Source organism: Diabrotica undecimpunctata, chromosome 5 (assembly GCF_040954645.1).
Source record: "Diabrotica undecimpunctata isolate CICGRU chromosome 5, icDiaUnde3, whole genome shotgun sequence".
Lineage (NCBI taxonomy): Eukaryota > Metazoa > Arthropoda > Insecta > Coleoptera > Chrysomelidae > Diabrotica > Diabrotica undecimpunctata.
The window spans coordinates 135,869,499-135,892,796 of record NC_092807.1 but is presented as its reverse complement, the minus strand read 5'-3'; the positions used below and the strand labels follow the sequence as shown (position 1 = coordinate 135,892,796).

The following is a 23,298-nucleotide window of genomic DNA, read 5'->3' as shown; positions in this document are numbered from 1 at the left end:
ACTGAAGACACGTTCGATGCAAAAGTAACGACACTATTATCATTCCAATTACATATTATACTATCATCATCTACCATGGAATAATCAAAAGTACCTCTCTCCAGTTTTTTCATCTCTTTTATTGTTTTTAGGGGACATTCTGGAATTCTATTTACTCTTATGGTACCTGTACCTTTTATGTTTCTGAACTTCAATTCTTTCAGGAGAGACAAAGATGTGAAGTAGTTATCAAAAAACAAATGAAATGGCGCAAATGGCATCTTCTGTAAAACATCGGCGTATTTGAGAACAACACATGACCCTAAACCTAAATGACTATATTTTGGTGGTAGAGTTGAAGATGCTCCCTGATATGGATCAAAATAAATGATATATCCAAGTCTTGTTGCTCCAACCCAAAACTTGTAGCCCCAGCGAATGGGCTTTCCACGTATGAATTGTTTGCAACTATGGCGTCCAAAATAGGGCACCATAGCTTCATCTATACTGTGGTGTTCTTCTATTGGAGCATATTCGAAGAATTTTTTGTTCAGAGATTCGAAGATTGGCCTCATTTTAGAGAACTTATCTTGCTTATCCAGTTGGGTGTTATCATTGCAGTGAATGTTTGTCATAATATATTGAAATCGATCTCTGGATATCGCTGAACAAACTACTTTATTATTCGTATCATCAGAATTTTGCCAATATATTTTTCTTCTAGCAACAGAGCAATAACCACTAAGCAGTAATATACCAATGAAGCAGAACATTTCATCCGTAGATATATCACCTAAAGAATTTTTTTGTTGGGCATATGTATTACTATATTCCGTAATTTGCTTAACTATAAACAATTTAAATATCGTTGCTGGTGAGCGCTGATTGTTTACAGATTGAATTGGAATCCATGTAGAGAAATTCGATTGTAAATCTCGTTTTGAGTACTTGAATTTTTTAAATTTCTTAGGTTTGTGTTCAACAAAGTCTGCTAATGACTTATCATCATCTGAATCAGTTTGATTTGGTAGATTAACTTGACACTCTGCCCTAAGTTGACATCCAGGTAAATTCTCAATATCAACTTTATCTTCTTCACCCGAATCCTCATCGGTAACGTCATCGTTAGCATTTTCAGGAGGCAAAATTGCAATGCTATCTGGAACGTCCATATCTTCTTTTTCTATTTCTTCAAGTAGCTCCGCTAGCGTAAGGGGCTTTTTCCAGTACGAACGACTGAGAAAAATAAAAAAACATTTATTAGTAATACCGTGTAATACAGAACACTGTAGACGCCGATTGTCCTACGGGCCTTTTAAAAGAACATTATACTTTGAGCACGTGTTATGATATTATTACCGACCAAAATTCTTTTGTATATGCCTTAAATAATTATTTCATCTCTAAACTTTATATTTTATCACGATCCGACATCACTTATTATAAACAAAACAGAAATAGCTTACCTAGCTTTATCCATTTCAAGTAGCTGAAATCACTCCTACACAAAAACTTCCTGACACACTGGAAATTATTTACTAAATGATTCATAATAAGATTCGATGAGTAATATGATAATTTAGGATTGTAAAAGTAATACGGCATCTACATTTGAAAAGTTTAAATTTGTAATGTACTAGAAGAAACCTTCTGGCCTTTATAAAGGACGGTAAGTTCAAATGGGTTAAACCAATAATTATAACATTAGATGATGACGATTCTACTGAAGATGACAGCGATAGTATCATAGAGTTGTAATTTGTCAATTATTTTTTTCCATCTAAACTTCAAATTTTATTTTTTATGTTATTGTTTCGAATTTTATTATGTTATCTTTTTTAATTCTGATTTTTGCTACCACTCTTTTAATCTTTTACTGTTATTAACATTATTTTCCTTAATGTCTTTAATTTGTTCATTTCTCTTATTTCATTTTGTTCATTTGTTTCAATTTGTTCATTTCTGTCTGATAAAAGAATGGGCAAATGTACCTCAACAGGATATGGACAATCTTATTTTGTCTATAAACGAAAGATGTTGAACCATAATAAACCAAATTGGATGCTAGTAAACTTTGTACTAGTTTTGTTTTCTTATTACGACCATATTTTGCGGTACCCTTATTTTTTTAATTTAATTTAACAATGACCTAAACAATAACAAAAACTTTGGTTTTACATTTGGCAAAATTTATTTAATAATTTTTTTTAAAAACGATTTCCAAAGTGGAAGTTCCAAAGTTAGTTAAAAATGTGATTTTTAATACAACCAATAATTGTGACTTAATCCTATATAAACAAAAATATTTAAAAAATGACATTATTATTATCTTAATACGAAAGGGAGTTATAAGTTCAATGGGTATAGAAAGTCCTCCGGAAAGTCTAGACAATTATAAAATTCACATTGATAAAGCAAAAAGACTAACGAATTATATAAATCCGATGTTGCTGTTGCAAAAACCTCACTAGCACATGTAAAGTTTTTCCCAATGGACTTACAAAAAGTTATTTTGCTTCCCATAATGCAACCCATAAAAACGGCAACCTCACAAAATATTTTAAACGTATTTACAGTTAAATAAAAATATTTCACTTAAACAGTGTTTATAGATAAGTACCGCGAAACTTTTAGAAGTTAATTGCGTTTTTCTCGAAAAGTATGTCTGCAGATACTGTGTTTTTCATTCGGGCAGCCGTATATAAAATTAAGCGTGTACTTATTATATAGTAATATTATATTTTGTTCATAAACTTTTTAATCGAATTAACGCTTGCCTACTATTTTTTATAATTTTTAGAATCCACATAACCAAAAACAAACGAAAAATAATCAACAATATTTTACCGTTGATAAATAGTTCAAACACAAACTATCTTTTTTGCTTCTATTATTAAATGTTTACCCTTAACATTTTCTCTTGCTCTACATTAGCTATTTCTCTAAAAATTTAAGAATTTTGTGCTTAAAGGATTACCTGGTTTATAAAAAGCAGCTTTAAAACGTCCAATTATTAACACCTGTGCCATTTAGAGCTTGTGTAATAGCTTTTAGAATTCTCTTAAAGCACCATTTTATACAGCTTTCTAAAAATTAGGTAAAATTGTTTTACGAAAAATTCACGAAATCCCTTTTCCAATATATCTAGCTCCTTTCTCGCTTGAATTTTTAGGTGGATTTGTAAAAAATTTGCATACTAAAGTATTACTTAAAATATATAAAGGTTTGTGTTTAGATAATACCAGTTTATTTTTGCCAATATAAATATATATATATATATATATATATATATATATATATATATATATATATAAATATATATATATATATATATATATATGTATATATATAAATATATATATATATATATATATATATATATATATATTGATATGATTGGTGTTTATAGAAAATAATTTATAAGTTACACTACTAGATAATATTAGATATAAAAAGTATTTGGTTATTTTAATAAGTTATATACTAGAGAATTTTATAAAAATATATTTATGTGAGGGCATTTTTAAGAAATTAGCATATAATAATTGTAAAAAGTTGTATTTTAATAATTATAATATTGTAGATATATTTAAGTGAGACATGTGCATAGGCAACCAACTATACAATGAAGTGACGTTTAAGTAATGGTTGCGAATATAAAGTGTGGTTATAATAATATGTTGTTTAAAATGTGTAGTTTATTAAATTACAGTGTTAGTTACTGATTTAAGTGTATATTCTGATCTGAAAAGCCTAAATGTCAACAGAATTCTCGATAGAAAAGAAAGGAATTCTCTAGATCACCGAAGATGGCCTTGTTTGCGAAATGGATTGTTCCAGAAAATTCAGACATGTATTTAATAGAACAAATGGAATATGATTTCTTACCAGATGGTTCTGGAACATTGAAAAGGTATAAATACCCGGTGATTTGGATTCAAGATGGCCAGTTTAGTAAGAAAGTTAGCATGAAATAAGCCATTCAGTTAGTAAGAAGAAGTCAGATCAATTATAGTCAGTCAGAAGGTCCAATTGTTCAATATAGTGAGTTAAATGAAGATTAAGAAACAGTATAAAGAAAATATTATTGAAGATTAAAAATTATATTATGTATAAATGGTGATTGGATAATGCAAGAAGTATTATTTGAAAATTAAAATTATATAATATATTTGGTGATTGGATATTGGTATATTGAAAAGAAGAATAATTATAAATGCTGTTTGCTGGTTTGCTTGGTGGTTTATAAATGCTTAAGAAGAAATATATTTTAAATTGGTGGAAGCTGATAATTGGAAAAAGTAATTTCACAAAAACAAGGATAACCGAAGCACGAAGACATTGAGTGGTGATTAGAATCTATATAGTGCAAAACAGTTCATTTAGGCATTCAGTGACAGAAAGGTACAAAATTTTGTTAATATAATTTAGTTAGTGTCATAACAATTTCAATTTTGAAGATAGTTTGTTTAAATTTTACATTGTCTATAGAATTTAATTAGTTTCATAAGAATTTCAATTTAAAGATAGTTTATTTTAAATTTACATTGGCTAGGTTAGATATATATGTCTGTTTCATAATAGATATATTAAAGATAATTTAAAAAAGTACTTACAAACTAATTCTTTGAGAACCGCGATAAACACCCTATATATTATTATTAAAAATACTCATTGCTCATCATTCACAAACAATACATCACAACAGTATATATATATATATATATATATATATATATATATATATATATATACATATATATATATATATATATATATATATATATATACATATATATATATATATATATATATATATATATATATATATTCATTTTGAAAAACCACAGACATGTAATATTGGCATAATTACTGTAATTTATATAAGTCTTTGTTTATCTTTATTAGACAAGACCCTAATATGGGTTTATTATTTCAGCATTTATTTAACTTTGTATCGAGACCTGAAGATGCTTTGCGTATTGTAGAAAGCGAAACCGGTTGTCTGGATAGTTAAATTAAATTGATTGTGAGTAGGTCTAATTTATTATTTCTTTTACCTTTTGAAATGGACTCACATAAGCAACACATTCATGATTTAAAAATATTTTATTGGTGATTGAATAGAAACAGTTTTTGTCAATAATTATTACAACCAGAGAGCACGTTAGAAAAATATGATCTGTGTGAGATCGAAGATAGAAAAATTTTGTTTTGATTCAATATATCAATGAATTTTACATTTGATGTTTCAAATGTGTCAAAAATTCAGTAAGCGCATATTTCCAGTCTGTGAAGTAACACTGTAATCTGTGGGTAATATGATGTATCCAGTCGAGCGACGTCTCAATAGCGCCTTTGCCATTTCCAATGTCTAACGACTCTTTCGAAAACACAACTGAACTTTGATCTTGCTACAAAAACACTCGCAAATGTCAATTGGAGCGTCTTATTTTAATTTATTTTATTTGAATTTGTTTTATTTGATTTAATTTAATTTAATTTAAATTCTTATTACATTTTATTTTATATATATTTTTTTATTTTTATTTATTTTATTCTATTTTATGTCATTTTATTTTATTCTATTTTATTTTAGTTTACTTAAGCCAACTTTTCAAAGTACCAGGTTCCTTTTTGCAAAAGTTATAGCAAATTTTTGATTTTCAAAACCTTAGCGCTCTTTTGCAATTTCCGAAGCAACAAACAATCGGATTAAATTCAAAACTGTTATTTTAAACCTATGCCCATCTACTAAAAGATGAATATATTTAAATAATATATTTACCCTATTTTTACCTTAATTACTGTTTAAATGGGATTAAGCCACAATTAAAGGTTAAAATACGTTTATTTATTTTCTAATTATTTGTATTTTGAGAACGAAAATCGTTCTCAAAATACAAACGAAGTGGAAATTGAAACTTAAATAAACGTATTTTAACCTTTAATTGCGGCTTATTCCCATTTAAATAGTAATTAATTTAAAATGCCACAAGAAAATAGCTTCAGAACAATACTATTTTTACCTCTAGCAATTTAAACGAAAAAACTGCTATGTTTGACCCTTATTTGTTAATAACTATTATATGCCTTCAAACTGTGACGGGCATTTTTGTATTTATACTGTATTAGACATATATTACCCAAAAAAACCCATTTGCAACTCAATGTATTTCCCTGGACTATGTTGCTTCTTGTTATTCTCACCTGTTGTATACAATAATTTTCCTTATCAAATTATATTTGATTCTCTCTTGAACATAAAATATATTTTATTTTATCTCCATTAAGTTTTTACAGCATTTTTCAACTCCACAAAAATTTAGAGCGTAAAACTTGAAACCAAATATTTCACAAAAAAGACCATAATATGTAAAGTAAGCCGAGCAGAGCACATATTTCAGAAACAGAACAAACAGTAAAAATTTCGTAACTTTCACATAGTGGTATTCTGATTTCGTTACTTTATCGAATATTTATTATTCGCAGTAAATTTGAAAATTCCTTCGCTTTTATCTACTTGAAAATAAAATGCTCTATTTAAAGTTATTGAGTTATCTCTAAATTGTATCATGATTTTATTATGTAATATACATGTATTGTAACGATAAGACTACTAAAGAGAAGTGAAATACTATTATAAAAATAATACCTCAATCAACCATGAGAGCTTATCGTCTATGCTTCGCCTAGTTCAGTATCTCAAGTGTGAGTTCGTCTTGTCTTAAACTAGGAATTAAACCATGAACTCTTATCTGATAGCAAATAAAACAATTATTTAACTAATCATATTTATTAAAAATAAGAAACAATCAACCCTGCCAATGCTTTACACTAAATAAATTTGGCGGTACTTATGACATCGATGGGTGATTGTGTGGCCTCCCAATTAGATGGTTAGGCCCTCCTGACAGTTGCAGTTATGTCCTCCAGAACATGTTATTCCATATATTTGTGTGGCCTCCGAATTAGGTGGTTAGGTCCTCTAATAAAGTCAATAAATTCTCCAATAATACAGCCAATAAAACTTCATAATACAGCCAATAAATTATTGAATACGGCCAATAAACTAAAATATAAGGAACGGCTTGTATTAGAGACACATCAAAAGGGATTTAACTTCCTTGTCATTTTACCAAATTACAATTAAACAACTAGCAGATAGCAAGGATAAACCGAAATATAATTATTATTAAACTTAGTTAAATTCTTTGTAAGATTAATACATGCATATAACTGAAAACGTGCTTTTGAAATAAGTAAGGTTATAAATGTTGAAAATGCTGTCACAATTAGAGAATATAGATTACAATGAAAGTACTCACCCCAAGAGAATTCTGCAGACCATAAAATAAAGCTTATAATAATTTTTGCCTTCTTTTGTAAATTTCAAAAACAGGCAAAAAATTATATTCCCACTACGTTAGAAGAGTTGATTGACAGAAAGTAGGGAGACTCAAATGAAGTTTGCACAGATGACATAGGGCGTATGCTTATGATTGAATTAACATTTCTGTCAACATATAACAGAATATTTAGTCTACCGGACAAAGATTGAAGGTAAATATTAATTTTAAATGACAGAAATAAAAAGAGGGCGCCAACTACTTTTTGAAAAAAAAAAAAAAAAAGAAACTGAAGATAAAGAAATTAATAAATTAATGAAGAAAGAAAGATAACCTTAAAAAATATTTAAAATAATTTCGCTATAGTTTTTAAATTATTTTAATATTTCTTTTTCTTATATATGAATGTCTTTTGTTGTTTAATTTATACAATGAAACCATCTCAGAATTACCGTTGGACAAAGTCAACGAGGGTCTAATAATAAACGATGGGCCATTTAACAACATAAAGATATGCTGACGATATTTCTTCTGGCGAGAATACTAGAAGAACTGCAACACCTTGATCAACCACTAAATATACATTGCAACTATTATGGACTAAAAATAAATTTGAAGAAAATCAAGGTTATGGTATTTATAAAAGCACAAAACATCAAAGTTAAACTAGCACTAGATAATATAGAAATTGAACAAATATCTTGGAGCATGAATCACAAAAAATACTGATCAGACAAAAAAAAAATAAGATGCTGCATTGAATTTACCCGGTCAACTTTTAACAGAATGAGAAAACTTTTCTGTAATCGCAATACCAATATAACGCTCTGAGTTCTTTAACTTTCCTATGTATATTGTGACTATATTATGATTCTTCTGCAAATTTTTCTAGGAGGTCTCCTCTCTCGTCTCTGACTCCAAGTCCATGTGCTCCAATGTACTGTGACTTATCTCCAGCTAATATCTTGGCATTAAAATCTCCCATAATGATGAGAACTTCAACTTCCTGTCTAGGAATTTTCTGTATGATGATACTGTTGATGTTCTAATAGAACTCAATTGCTTCTTTCTCACCTTTGTCTGCAGTGGGAGCATAGACTTGGATGATGTTTATATTAATAGGTTTGGCTTCTACTTGTAGTAACATCACTCTTTGATATTCTTGTAAACTTAGTAACGCATTTAGCAACCTTAAGTGATACGACTATTCCGACTCCATATTCATATGATCCATCACTTTTTCCCGAATAATATACCTTGTGCTTTTCTATTTGTATTTCTCCAGAGTCTGGTTATCTCATCTCTGCTATTCTCATTATTTCAATATACATTGTCTTCATCTCCTGTATTGCATTGTGGATTTTTCCTGCTTTGTATAAAGTTTTGACATTCTTGACTGACATGTGCAGATCTTGATATTATTTCTTCACTTTAATTTATTATCTTTTAATAAACTCAAAACTGTCCTCCCCGGAGACCCGATCGGAGGACTTACTCCGGAATTTGTTTTAGTATTGAGCATTGTCATGATTAATTGACTAGGGCGTATCGCTGTGTATCTTGGTCAGTAAGTGGGGGATTGCTCATACCGGCAATCGCTCGGTGAATGACTCGTCACACTGAATGACTCGCCACACTAAAGAGTATGAGGTAGAAGGAAATATAGTGACCCATCTGCCCTCGGAAACCTAATAGCCATTCAAGGTCGGAAGAAACAAGAGTTGCAAGAGAGGCTGATAGGAAAGATTAAAGATATATCATTCAAGACAAGTTGTAAACGAGTAATTTGTGAAGGCCCTTAGGATGCTTAAGCGTATGAGTATTTATGCACTTTGTGTTCCTGCTCATACCTCGTGGTGTTGACTACTACAGACTGTATGGCTCGTCCAGCATGCCATAGCATGGAGGATAAGGTGCACTCCAACTCCATGGCCTGTCCCCCAATGTTTATACCTTGGCAAAAACAGATCAATTAAATGGGTAATTATCTGATTATATAATTAAAATAAACAACCAAAAAAGGTGTATTTTGTATGAAAAATACCAATTAAATATTTGATCAGGATACGGATTTAAAAAAGTTAAAAAAGTAAAATCAGGAATACGAGTGATGATGCATAACTTTTGAAACTATGTGTATATATTGCAATTTGAACACAAAATGCGACGCGACGGTTTAAAAATGCAACATCGAATTATTGGATTTAGAGACAATTACTGACGGTAAAATAGATAACAGCTCCATAAATAAGGCAATAGGGTTTAATTATTACTTACAAAATGAAAATTGAATTGATAAAATTTAATTCATGTAGTAATTATTAATATAAATAACAATTAACAACTTGATTACATAATATAATCATAATTGTTAATTATTTTGATGACTCTTTATTCAATTAAATAATAAACGCCACGTGGACGTCGTAATGATAAATAAACGTACTATAAATTTTAAGAGTAAACTTATGGAGCTATAACTCAATTATAAAGCAGATAATGTGTACTATCTATAATTTATTTATTTAAAACGGGTGTATTTTTGTACTTTTTATATAAGTATTTTCTAACTAATTATCCACTCAAATGCATTTGAACTAAATATGTAAATATATATCACCTCTCTGGGTTTTCAGTTTAGATAAGGTATTATTTAGTAATAAAAAAGTTTTTAAGAACAAAATTTCGGTACCAAGATATTTAATTTTAATATACAGTGTGTTCCAATGGAAATTTGACCCTTCCAGAAACTTAGAAACCAGGAGTTTCTTCAACATTTAAAAAAACAATTTTTATTGGGAGAGGGACGAATTTTCATGCAAAATTCATGCCCTCAAATGCCCAGCATCAACCTCCAGTTTTTTTTAATAGCAAGTGTGATCGAGTATCACATCATTTGAAAGGTATTTTTTTACACGACACTTTTTTTTTATTTACATAATAATTTTGTAACAAAAGATAACAACAAAAGATAATTTTGTATTTAACAAATTCATTGGTTGAATATCACAAATAATAAGAAAAACATAAAATTTCACCAAATGAACCAATTGAATGTTCTTAGTGACCTAGAATACAATAATTCAATCAACGTGCAAATTGATATCCACACGCCACTGTGTTGAAGATAATTTTTTCTTTTTGTAAAAATATCACTTTTTCATATGATTTTTTTTTTAAAGATAATAAATCCAAATTATCTTCTGTGGTGTTTACCAGGTTACCTTTGATTTGACATTAGTCATCATCATCATTCTGGCTTTAAAACCTTGCGTTTGTTCTAGCCTCCTCAAGAATTTCTCTCCAATCGTCCCTATCCATGGCCTTTCTCCGCCAAGCACGTATTCCCATATTTCTCATGTCTTTATCAATGTTATCAAGAAACCTTATTTTGGTTCTTCCTCTTCTTTTCTGACCAATGGGTCTATCAAGAAGCTTTTTTCTAGTTGGGTCATTTTGTTCCATCCGAATTACATGCCCTATCCACCTCAGACGTCCTATCTTAATACGTTTTACGATATCAGGTTTCTGGTATATTCTATAAAATTAGGAGTTGTATCATCTTTTTCGCACTCCATTATCATTCACTGCTCCATAGATTCGCCTTAGTACTTTTGTTTCGGAACATCCTAACATGTTTTCATTATTTTTTGTTAGAGTCCAGGTCTCTGAACCATATGTTAGGACTAGGTGTATTATTGGTTTGTAGAGTTTTATTTTTGTATTTCTCGATATAATTGTGGATTTAAGGACGAGATTGAGCCCAAGGTAATCAGATTCGTTCACTGCTTCGATGACGTCGTTTTCTATAACAAGTGATCGTAGGATTTGCAAGTGGGTGCTTATTTTCATATACTTCTTTTTGTTGTGTTTATTATTAAACCTATTTTTGTAGCTGATTCCTTTAATGCTACATACGCCTCTCGTACAGCGTTTTCCGTTCTCCCAACAATATTAATATCATCAGCATAGGCCAGGATTTGCACTGATTTATTATATATTGAATCAATGGTTGTGATTTGTGACATAGAGCCACATTGAACAGTATGCAGAAAAGAGAGTCTCTCTGGCGTGGCCCCTTATTTGTTTTAAAAGGTTCAGACAGTTTTCCCTTAATTCGTACTCTACATTCAACTTTTTTAAAAGTTAGTTTTATTAAATTTATAAACTGATTTGGTATCTTCCAGCTCTTTTATTGCTTTAAACATTTCTTTTCTATTTACAAAGTCGTAGGCTGCTTTGTAGTCTATAAATAGGTAATGACTATTCAAGCCATATTCCAGTGTTTTTTTTTTTAAATTGGGGAGAAATTGGAATTCCAAAATTTTCCAAAATATTTCAAATATTGGGGGGGGATTTATGTGTGCATATTTTATTTATAAGCTGCTGTAATGCCATTATGGTATAATGGCCACCTTATTTATATAGTTCAGCTGGGAAATTATCTATTCCCGGTGATTTGTTTCTGTCTAGTTTTTTAACTGCATCTTTAACTTCAAGAAGCTTTGATGGTTCCTCTTTCCTCTCGTCTGCTCCCCTTACCTTATCTCTTTCGTCTTTCATGTTTTCTTTTTCTTCCTCTATATTAAGTACCTGGTTAAAGTATTCCACCCATCTATTCAATACATCTTTTCTTGTTGTTAATAGGTCGTGTTAGGTTAGGTTAATGACATTTGTCTACGACTGATTAATCAGAAGCATTATTGAAAAGGCTTTCAAAATTTGGATATTCTAGTGAAGAAAGAATAGATTTAGTTAAGCTGTACTATGGAAATAATCAGAGTGCTAAGTCTACGGCAAGGATCTTTAACACGACCAACCCAGAAAAACGTAAGTCACCAGTACGTTAAACATTTAACTGATCAGTTTGAAGCTACAGGTGATGTTAACAACAAAAAGAAATGAAGTAGTTGAAGTGACGGTATTGGGTCATTAGGAATATATTCTTTTGGCTACATATCCAAATCTTATGGTATATTGTGGAACTACATCTTATTTGTCGCAGAGGTTAAATGATGTATTAAACTGTGATGTATCTCGTTCATTTGTTACTTATATACCCTATACCGAATAACCTATCGATGACATTACTTATTTATATGATTACGTTACAGCTTACGAGTAACTATAATTACATCTCGAACTAATGAACTATTATGATTTACTAACGAACTAATATTATGCTGAACTAAATTGCCTGTGTGTTTAATGTGTAATGAATAATAAGTAATCTTTTGGGATTTTTTATAAATTAAATAATTATATCAATTTCTCACCACATTGCCAAGGAATATAACTACCACCACCAATTCAACGTTCAGAAAAGTTGTATTTAAGTATGTTCTCACTGCCTTCTCTCTGGAATGTGGACACCATCTTGCGTAAACCACATATTTTGCGTTTTCAGCATATTACAATAGAGAAAAAGTAATAGAACGCCAGTATAGAAACTTAAGAAGCGATAGAAAAGGAAAATTGTAAACATAATGACGGCCAACGTCTGAAAATACGGACACGGTACCTAAAGAAGAAGATGAAGAATCTTTTCTCCAATAAGACATTAAGCAGCCATAACAAGGCATTTTGTGATGTAACATTATCATCTTTGAGTTGTTTTAATAAGAATAAACTATGAATTATGCTTATCTACAGATATTCAGTGCTTTACCGCACAAATATTATTATGCAGCTAACTTATAAAATGCGATTATCTCGAAAACGGTTGAATTTTGAGGTTACTAACAAGTATACCTTTTCTTTGTAAAAATAATGTATCTTTAATATTTTTAACACAAATAGAGCTAATTTAAAGCCAAAAAAGTTAAGCGAAAATTTATGCCACACATGTGACATATGTGGCGCCATCTATCAGTTACATTAAAGTATGTGTAAAATTATAATTTATCCTACTCAAAAGCATCCAATTGTGAATTTTTGTCTAAAAATATTTACGAACGTAAAAGTTATAGCGAAAAATAAAATTTGAAATTTCCACTTTAACACCCTGTATCTTTCTTAATATCAACATTTTATTAAAGCAAGTTGGCTTAAATTGTAATATAATAAAGTGCAGAATCTACAGTTTCTGTGTGTACAATTACTTAAGGACCATCCTGTATATATATATATATATATATATATATATATATATATATATATATATATATATATATATATATATATATATATATGTATATATATATATTTATATATATATATATATATATATATATATATATACAGATTGAACGAATTTAAAACGGAACATACGAAATCAATGTATTTCGGCTCAACTCCGCTCTAGGTGGTTGGCCAACAAAAGGTTGTCAAATAATTATATTATAAAAATCCAATACTTCAGCGGGCTGCTAGATTCTGAATTCTTTCAAGAACAAGTCAGAACTCCACCCAAATAGGTTGCCTAGAATCACTGAAAAAACTAGACTACACAAGCAGTTATTATGCTGTCAAACCACTTATCGCTTCCTTATAGTCCAAGAGATAGAGCCGAAATTTTGAACTGATCAGTAATATGACATTTCTCTATTGGAATATATTCATTGTAACTGGGTTAAGACTTTGCCTTACAGGCGACGCCCCTCGTGGTACAGAGGGTGGCTATACAGGGATGTAGTTGTCATTTTTTTTTCGGAAAAATTAACGATCGATAATATGGCTGAAAATTTGCCCAGAGGTATATTTAAGAAAAAAATGTGATTTGTAAAGTAAATATGACTTTAGTTTGAAAAAACAAACATTATCATAATATCATTTTAAAACTACAAAATATTCTATAAAAGATTCAGACAATGACGTAGAGTTTTATCAAATGTTTTAGAAAAGTTTTTCTAAATTTTTTTTCTTATCGGAAAAATCGTTTAAAAATTTTTGGAAAAAAATCATGGTATAAGTGACAGAAAATCGAAAGGATTCTACAAATTAGATTTTATCTTAAAAAATTACGAAAATTTTCATTTACGGAAATTTTTTTGGAAAATATTGAGGAAAACTCTACTTGACGCTTTTCAGAATAGTAACAGAAGTGAGCACACAAATTTTCAAATCAATCGGTATAAAAATATCATAATAAAATCAGTTTGAAAATTGTTACCGAGACCTAAAATGCGCAGGCAAGTGGTACATTTGATCCCGTTTTATGGCTCTCTGTACCAACCCAGCTGTCCGCTCTTTTCGATTTAGAGTTTTTAGGGGCTAAATAATGAGCCATGAAAATGGCGGACATATTACTTATCGTTAATTTTTCCCCAAAAAATGGCAATTTCACCCCTGTCCGCCACCCCTTATGTATCCAATATCTCGTCCACCCTTTGGGATTTCGTATAGTTATACCAAGATCTTACTCTGGGCAAATTTTCAGTCATATTATCGATGGTTAATTTTTCCGAAAAAAATTACAACTTCATCCCTGTATAGCCACCCCCTGTACCACGAGGGGCGTCCGCCTGTAAGGCAAAGTCTTAACCCAGTTACAATGAATATATTCCAATAGAGAAATGTCTTATTACTGATCAGTTCAAAATTTCGGCACTATCTCTCCGACTATTAGGCTAGCTCCTCTTTCCTTTAGAGGAGACAGATAGTTGAACGATATTTTATACAATGTCTATCACCGGGTATGGATTTATTTTTGTCCAAGTTTTATATTGGTCCACTATTTCAAATGCAGTTCAAACAGACATATATTAAATTGTATGTTCCGTTTTAAATTCGTTCAATCTGTATATATATATATATATATATATATATATATATATATATATATATATATATATATATATATATGGTGGCCCATTCTAAACGCCTCGGTCTCTGTACGAAAAACGACTTAAACTCTAAAGCTTTTTTAGCTGTTTTTTCTGATGTATTTTTCTAGTTATGTGTAGTTTCAGCCTGCAGTTCATTTTAAGCAATTTATGATACTAAGATTTTCCATCTTCACGGCACAAATATGTGATCCATTTGATTTTTGTGTTTTTCATTTGGACTACTCCATAATTAATACTATTAGCATAATATAAACACCGTCTTATTTTTTTTTAATGAATTACTATAATATGCAATGAAAGTATACAGTTCTTAATTAGCAAAGTGCACATGAACTTAATATATAATGATGTATCGGCCAAATTCATTATGTACCTTATTCATGTTTAAGACGTTCTATTTACTGATCTTCTCATGCGTATATGCGAAGGGATTTCAATAATACACAAAATCCCCAGCTAAAACGTAAATTTCACACCGACCTTGCTGCTTCGCTTTCTCTAAGGATTAATCGTGTAGCTATTGCAATCAATTAGAACAGAAACGTCTTTTTAACTATTTAGAGCGATTTGGGTCGAAATTAATCACTCTCCAGACCACTCAGTAGTTTATTAAAATGGTGGTAATCCACCAGAGAATTCAACCCCCTTAAACTGACTTGCTTCGTTTGGAATCATAGAGAAAATAACACGAAAATTTGTTTCATAGGCGTAGTAAGAGAGAAGGTTATTAAGAATGTCTTTGTATATTACCCATTGAAACCTAATATCGATATGTACTATTTAAATGAATATTAGTTAAAGTTTAAATATGTTTAAAAATATTTTTGTGTTTAGCCTATTTCCTAGCTACCGAATTCCAGAAACAGGTAGTGTGTTTACTTTTAATTTAGTTTGAAAGAAAGATACTCAACTATTGAATCGGTGCATAGAATGATAGACATCGTTGAAAAGGCATTAGAGGAAAGAAAATTTTACTTCGCTGTCTTCCTAGGCCTGACCTAGACTTTTAATAAATTTCGCATGAAAGCCTAAACTATACGTTGAATTTATTACAATTACACCAATATTCAGAACTATTAAAATCTTATATATCAGATAGACATTTTAGAATAAAACAAAATGCATATTCTAGGGTAACAGAAATTAAGACAGTGGTATCACAAGACAGTGTACCAGGTCCAATACTTTATCTACTGTACACCAATAATATTCCTAACCTTGAATGCGATACTAAACTTACACAAAATTTACTGATGATACTGCCATCCTGGCTGTTCCAGAAATCATGGAGAAGCACACATGAAATTGAAACATCTTAGACCAGATTCACTGTGAAGTATACACGTGCCTTTCTTTTATAGGAAATAAGTGATTTTAAACAATACTCTTGTTAAAATAATTGTTGTTTATACACAACTCAAATATTTTCATGGTTATCAAATCTAATAACTATAGAAATCTAAGATTAGATATAAATCGGAATTTGCATGTAAAGCAATTAGCTGCGGTTGCCGTTGTTGGTTGTCAGGCCCTACCTCAACAATTATGTAAACGAGTAATGTAGTTTAAATTATCAATAAACGTATTAGCTTTCAACGATGTGTTAAATCTGTATTAAGAAGTTATAGTTAACTTATATCTTATTTTAATTTCAGTACTTAAATCATATTATTCAACTCTTCGTTATGAATAATTTATATCCATAGCGATATATTTGTCGTATAGATATTTTATATTTATACGCCAAAAGATGGCGTATAAAATTGAATGAAAGAATAGTATATTACTTTATGAGGCGGAGAAGCATGACTTTTCTTGACGCGCCCGATATTACGCGCCGAACGAAGTGAGGCGCGTAATAGAGGGCAAGTCAAGGAAAGTCGCTTCTTTGCCGAATAAAGTATACTATTTTTTCTTCAAACGTAGCAATTTTCAACCATAAATAGTACAATTCATGTGCTATTTTTACTCGAAATTAACTGTGACAACTATCAAAGTCGTCTAGATGTTAGAAATTAAAATAATTAAGTCGTCGGTGGGATTTGCGTCTCCCTGGTTACAGTTGTTTGCAATTAGTAAAGACAGCTTATTGTTGTTGCAACCGCAAGCGCAAATTTAGTGCAAAAATGGAAAACCTAAACAAAATTGAGTCCGCGGCTAATGATGCAGTAGCACGTTTGGGGCCCTCCAAGTCCGATAATGCTCAAAAAATTTTAAACCCTCATGATTCGCCAACATCGGGAATGATTGCTGAAAGTTGTTCTCGACCATCAGTATCATCAACAATTACCAATGCGTATCAAGAGTCGGGAACATTTTTGCACGGTTTCAATTTTGAAAATGCCTCATTAACTAATTATACTTTTAATATTACTATAAATAAAAATGATGTTTAATTGTTGTTAATGACATTTGTATTGTTGCTTTGTGACATGTTTCATATTGTTGCCATGACAACATTTTTCCCTCCGCCCTAAAGAAATGGGAAAAAAACTGCTGCCGGCGGAGACATCAAACTTTGACAGGATCAAGTTGGATAAGTAATGTCATCATTATTTGACGTTTAAGGAAAAAATGTGTTTATTTCAACTTTACTAATGAAAAACACACGTGACCAAAATCACGAGATAAAAAGACGTATTGAAATTGCCAGGTCTACCTTTATAAAAATGAAAAAAATATTTTGGAATCGTGATATTAGTATTCAGCTACGAACTACAATGTTAAAATCCTATGTATTCAGTACTTTGCTTTACGGTGTTGAGGCATCGACTCTTAAACACAGGAATGTTAAAAATCTTGAAAGCTTTGAGATGTGGTGCTACCGGTGTATACTAAAAATAAGTTGGGTGGATAAAATTACAAATAAAGAGGTAATACGCAGAATAAATAACGATCCAAAAGTTATACTAAATATAAAAAAGAGAAAACTTGAATACTTAGGCCACCTGATGAGAGGACAAAAGTACACATTCCTACAAAATATAATGCAAGGAAAATCCAAGGACGCCGAAATACAGGCCGTAGAACAATGGATGAGAAATTTAAGAGAGTGGTTTGGCTGTACCACTAACGAATTATTCAAAACAGCAGTAAATAAAATTAGAATCACCCTAATGATATCCAATCTCCGATAGGAGAGGCACTCAAAGAAGAAGAAGAATGAAAAACACAATAAATTTACAAAAAAATAAATAACGCTCAGATTCCACATGCTACAGCAGCAAAGAATTTAGGAATAATATATGACGCTTGGCTTTGCTATTGTTACGCTACTGATTCATGACTATAATGGTTAAAAACTACCAGTCAAGACCAGAAAATTCGATGGTTGGCTGTTATTAACCTATTTTGGCGTCCACATCATTGTCAAGGGTTCGCGAAGGGTTATTGGGGAACAAGTAAACTGGTTCTGATAAATCTAGAAGCGACGATCAAAGGTAAAAACCGAATTCCATTCTTCAAGCAAAGTCGAGAAAATCCTAGATTAACGGTACTCAATATAAATACAGAAATAATTTAGTTTTGGACAGTCGCAGTTGGTGTTCTAAATTCGTTATTATAAGTGTAATATAAACTTTTGTATAATAAATTAATATTATGTTTTTAGTGTAAAATAATTTAGTTTAAGCTGTATATAAATAAGTGTAAATAAATACTAAATAAAGTGAAGTATTATAACATGTTAATAATAAATTAAAAGACTGTAAAGAAAAATATTAAAATCATTACAAACTTTTGTCAGAAGTAGAACATTTTTAAATAAATTGTGTAAACATGGCTACAATCTAATAATTAAAAGTAACAGCTCGTGAGGCAAGAACTCAAGGATCCAGAATTGACTTCTATTGAAAAAAAAAAGGCTGGTTTATTCCAACAACTAAGGAACGCCTTGAAAAAAGAGGGTTTCGACCCGGAAACTTATGTATTTGAGGACAAACATGATGCTGTCATCTCGTCGATTTTGAAAGTTTCTTCCGATGTGGCCAAAGTTTCTGGTTACATTACATCTTCAGAAAATAAAATTTCGAGTGATTTTGTGTCTCTGGAAAGGAAAAATTCTAATGAGATTTCTTTAGAAAATAAATTTTTTAGTGATTTTGTCTCTCTGAAAAGCAAAGAGAGGAAGCAGGAGACAATAGAGAGGGAAAACAAACCAATTGCCGTAGAGATAAAAGATGACGAGGCAAAATTTAAGTTGGAAACACGGCCGACATTTGAACGAAGTAAAGGTTCTGTTTATGTTAAAGTCCCATCTTTCAATACGAATCAGCTACGCATGCCTCTGGTGGGTACAGTAAAGTTAGGACTATCAAAGATTAAGAGGATGAAGACAAACTTGATCATCTTTTTAATATCATAAAAGGCATTACAACTAAGAAAACAAAAACCATAAGCTGCTGACATTGTGGTGAAAAGGGGCACGTACGGAGTTCAAGTAAACATCATAAGTACAATACAAATCAAAGCAGAAAAATTCGTTCATACCGTCATAGTTGCTAAAATCAAAGAGGATATTACATGAGGAATGGACGTAATGATTATACATGGATTTCGATTGGACTTTAAGAATAGGGTAAACAAAGTTGGTAACGAGAAGGTATTTCTTCATCCATATAATGATAATGACAGCACTGTTTAAGCAGAAGTTAAAAAGATACAGTTGTGCCTGCGAGCAGTAAAACGATAGTAGCGCGGCTACAGGGAGTCATGGAAGAAGGAACACCTGTTATGATGAAGTCTTGAAACCATGACGAGGACGTTGCCCGAGGAATCATAATTGCAAAAGAATTGGTGACTTTTGGAGACAAAAGTGGAAACCTGTATACCTTGACATCTATTATCTGTCAGACGATAATATCCGATAATTCCAACGACAAATTCGACCAAATGGTTGCAGTTGCTGGCCAGTCTCTAAACCAGGTGGAGAAAAGGAAATTAAGGAAATTTTTTCGGCGCTATCGTGACGTTTTCGTGCCGAAAGGAGAAAATATGGGAAGAACTACCATTGTTAAATATAAAATTGATACTGGTAATGCTAAGCCAATTCGTCAAACAGCTCGATGGTTACCACAGGCGAAGAGAGAGGAAGCTGAAAGGATTGTTCACGAAATGAAGATTGACGGTGTGATAGAACCGTCTACTAGTCCATGGGTCTCTCCAGTGGTCCTGATCAAGAAGAAAGACGGAACGACAAGGTTTTGTGTGGACTACCGTTTGTTGAACAATGTTACCAAGAAAGATAGTTACCCTCTGCCTCGGATCGATAATACGTTGGATACATTGTCTGAAAGTAAATTGTTTTCTATTTTGGATTTGAAGTCTGGATACTTGCAGGTAGCAATGCAGTAGATAAAAAAAGGCAGCCTCCACCACCGGTTCTGGATTCTGGCAATTCAACGTTATGCCATTTAGACTCTGTAATGCTCCTGGTATGTTTGATAGGCTTATGGAGAACGTGTTAAGAGGGTTATCTTGAAAAACGTGGCTGGTGTGTTTAGATAACTTAATCGTTTTAAAAGAGACTTTTGAAGACCATACGAAAAATTTAGAAAACGTTTTTAATCGATTTAAAGCTGCACAATTGATGTTAAGCCCTAATAAGTACTAGCTATTTTAAAGTAAAGTCAATTATCTGGGCCATATAGTCAATAAACAAAGAGATGCTGGGATAAAGACTATCAAACTGCCTTTGAGACCTTGAGGAAGCATTTAATCAAAGCACTAATATTAGGGTATCGACTGCTTAGCTTTAAAGAAAACCATCATGACTGCATGTTGGAAATGTTTAATATTTTTATTTTATTCAACGTACAATTTCAGAAATTACTTAAGAGAACTCGTACAGCATAGTATAAGATACCTTGGGAAGTAAACGTTGATGCTTTTCTGGCGCCCAAAAACATTCTTTAGTAAGTTTCTGATTTCAGTACTCTGATTCTCATCAATTTATCTGTTTCTACCTACTTTTCACATTTATTTATATCTAACTATCTTTTACGGGTATGTAAATTGGCCGAATCCTTTGTTATGTGTCAATTGGTCATTCTTTGGCGTACCTAGCTAGCTAAGCTGCATTAAGTCTTACACATTTGTATTGTTGCGTCCTCACCTCTGCTTTTTATTAATTAATATTAATTAATTAATTAATTCTTGTTAAAATACGTATCATAACAAGTAATATAATTGTGTATTTCTTTTTGTGATATTTTGTTGATTTTTTAGATATTTGTATTATTTATTGTAGCGTGACTGAAAGGGTTAATTGCCTCTCTGACCAATTTATTGGTCTCAACGTTGAAGTAAAAAAATAAATATTAAACAGTTCCAACTTGCAATCATGTTAGTTTTCTTTAAAGCTATTATTATGAAAATTTTCAACTCATTTTCCCTAAATACTATCTATCATTAACCGGAATTTTGATGTAGATTAACACATGTAATCTGAATGTTACCCAAAGAGAGATTGAAATTAGAGAATTACATCGTAATTGGGCAATATACCTTCCGACGAAGCCAACAATTAAGAGGCAGATTAATGAGATGAGATTAAGTAATAGCCTACTACGGGGTTTACTATCGTCATTTGGATTATCATTTGGAAAGCGAAATGGCTAATCAGAGATTCTCAGATATCAAATGTATGTTTTTAACAATATGTTACATATAGCATTTTTCACATAAAAATGCTTGCACGTCATTCAAGATTTACGACGTCAGAACCCCACAGCGTTGCCAAAACATCAGAATAGTTAGTAAGTGAGGAATTTTTAAAATGTCAACTATTTGTCAAACTATTATATTAACGGTAAATACACTTAGTTTTAAGACTACTGCAACACACTAAGATACATAAGAAAACATTTTAATACAAAATTATATATTCTAAATTTTAAACTTACCTGTTTTAGGCTGTAATAGTAAAGACGTCCCGCCATTATTTCTTGTTTAAAATTATCTAGCTTATATGAAAGCTTATCAGCTTCCTACAGACTATTTATTTGTTTTGACATAGCACAATCACAATACACAACAATAATTAGTTTTTAAAGCTATTAGTCTAAATTTAATATGTATTTATAAATATAATTTATTAATATATATTATATTATGACCAAATTGTGTCAGAAATCAAAACATAAACAAAATTCTTACTCTAAAAAAGCGGCAACACTTTATACACTTTTGCCACACGCTGAACTGTCAATAAAATTTGAAGTATGCCAGTATCAGTTGCCTACAATTATCTAATCTATTTAATTAAAATTATTATTTTGTGCAATATTAGACTTGAAGAATTATTTCATAAAATTTATATTATTAATAATAACAAATGTTTTTGGTTATTTAATCAATATAGTTCTAAATTTTTTAAATTTAATGATGATTACATTTTTCTGGTTATTACACCATGTTGACGACTATGAAAGATCGAGTAGTTCCGTATCTTCTTCTTCATGTGCCTTGTCCGTTCCGAACGTTGGCAATCAACATGGCTATTCTGACTTTGTTTACGGCAGATCTGAATAGTTCAGCAGATGATAATCCGAACCATTGCCGCAAGTTTTGGAGCCACGAGTGTCTTCTCCTCCCTGGACCCCTTCTGCTGTCTATTTTCCCTTGAACGATCAGTTGTAGTACTCTATATTTATTATGTCTCATAACGTGACCCAAGTATTCCAACTTTCTTTTCTTTATACTTATTCCTACCTCTCTCTCTTTACCTATCCGGCGTAGTACCTCTTCGTTGGTCACGTGCTCAGTCCAGGATATACGTAATATACGTCGGTAAGCCCACATTTCGAAGGCCTCTACTTTTTTCATCAATGTTGCAGTAATTGTCCACGCCTCCATTCCATATAACAAAACCGGGAATACATAACATTTTAGAAGTCGAATTTTGAGAGGTAGGGTGAGGCTTTTAGAGGTGAAAATTTGCTTCATGCTAGTGAACGATGCTCTTGCCTTTTCTACTCTTATACGTATTTCCTTCGCTTGATCCCAATTTGAGTTAACTGTTGTTCCCAAGTAGATGTACGAATCCACGTGTTCAATTCTTTCATTGTCTAATATCAGTTGCTGTGGTGGTTGTTGGGTTTTGCTTACTAACATCCATTTGGTTTTTGTGATATTTAGTCTGAGTCCGTATTGTGCACTTGTTTTTTGTATCTTACTCATTAGGC

General features: G+C 31.1%; 1 protein-coding gene and 1 long non-coding RNA gene across 2 annotated transcripts in view; one reads left to right on the top strand and one right to left on the bottom strand.

Moving 5' to 3' along the window:
* Positions 1-23,298, top strand: part of Mid1 (calcium-permeable channel component Mid1) — a 426,078-nt gene that overhangs the window by 392,305 nt on the left and 10,475 nt on the right. The gene's annotated exons all lie outside the window — the stretch shown is intronic.
* LOC140441834 (uncharacterized) overlaps positions 6,815-23,298 on the bottom strand; it is a 57,799-nt gene continuing 41,315 nt past the window's right edge. Inside the window, exon 3 of the long non-coding RNA XR_011951037.1 lies at positions 6,815-7,051. This is a non-coding gene — a long non-coding RNA (uncharacterized lncRNA). The remainder of the gene's footprint in view (positions 7,052-23,298) is intronic.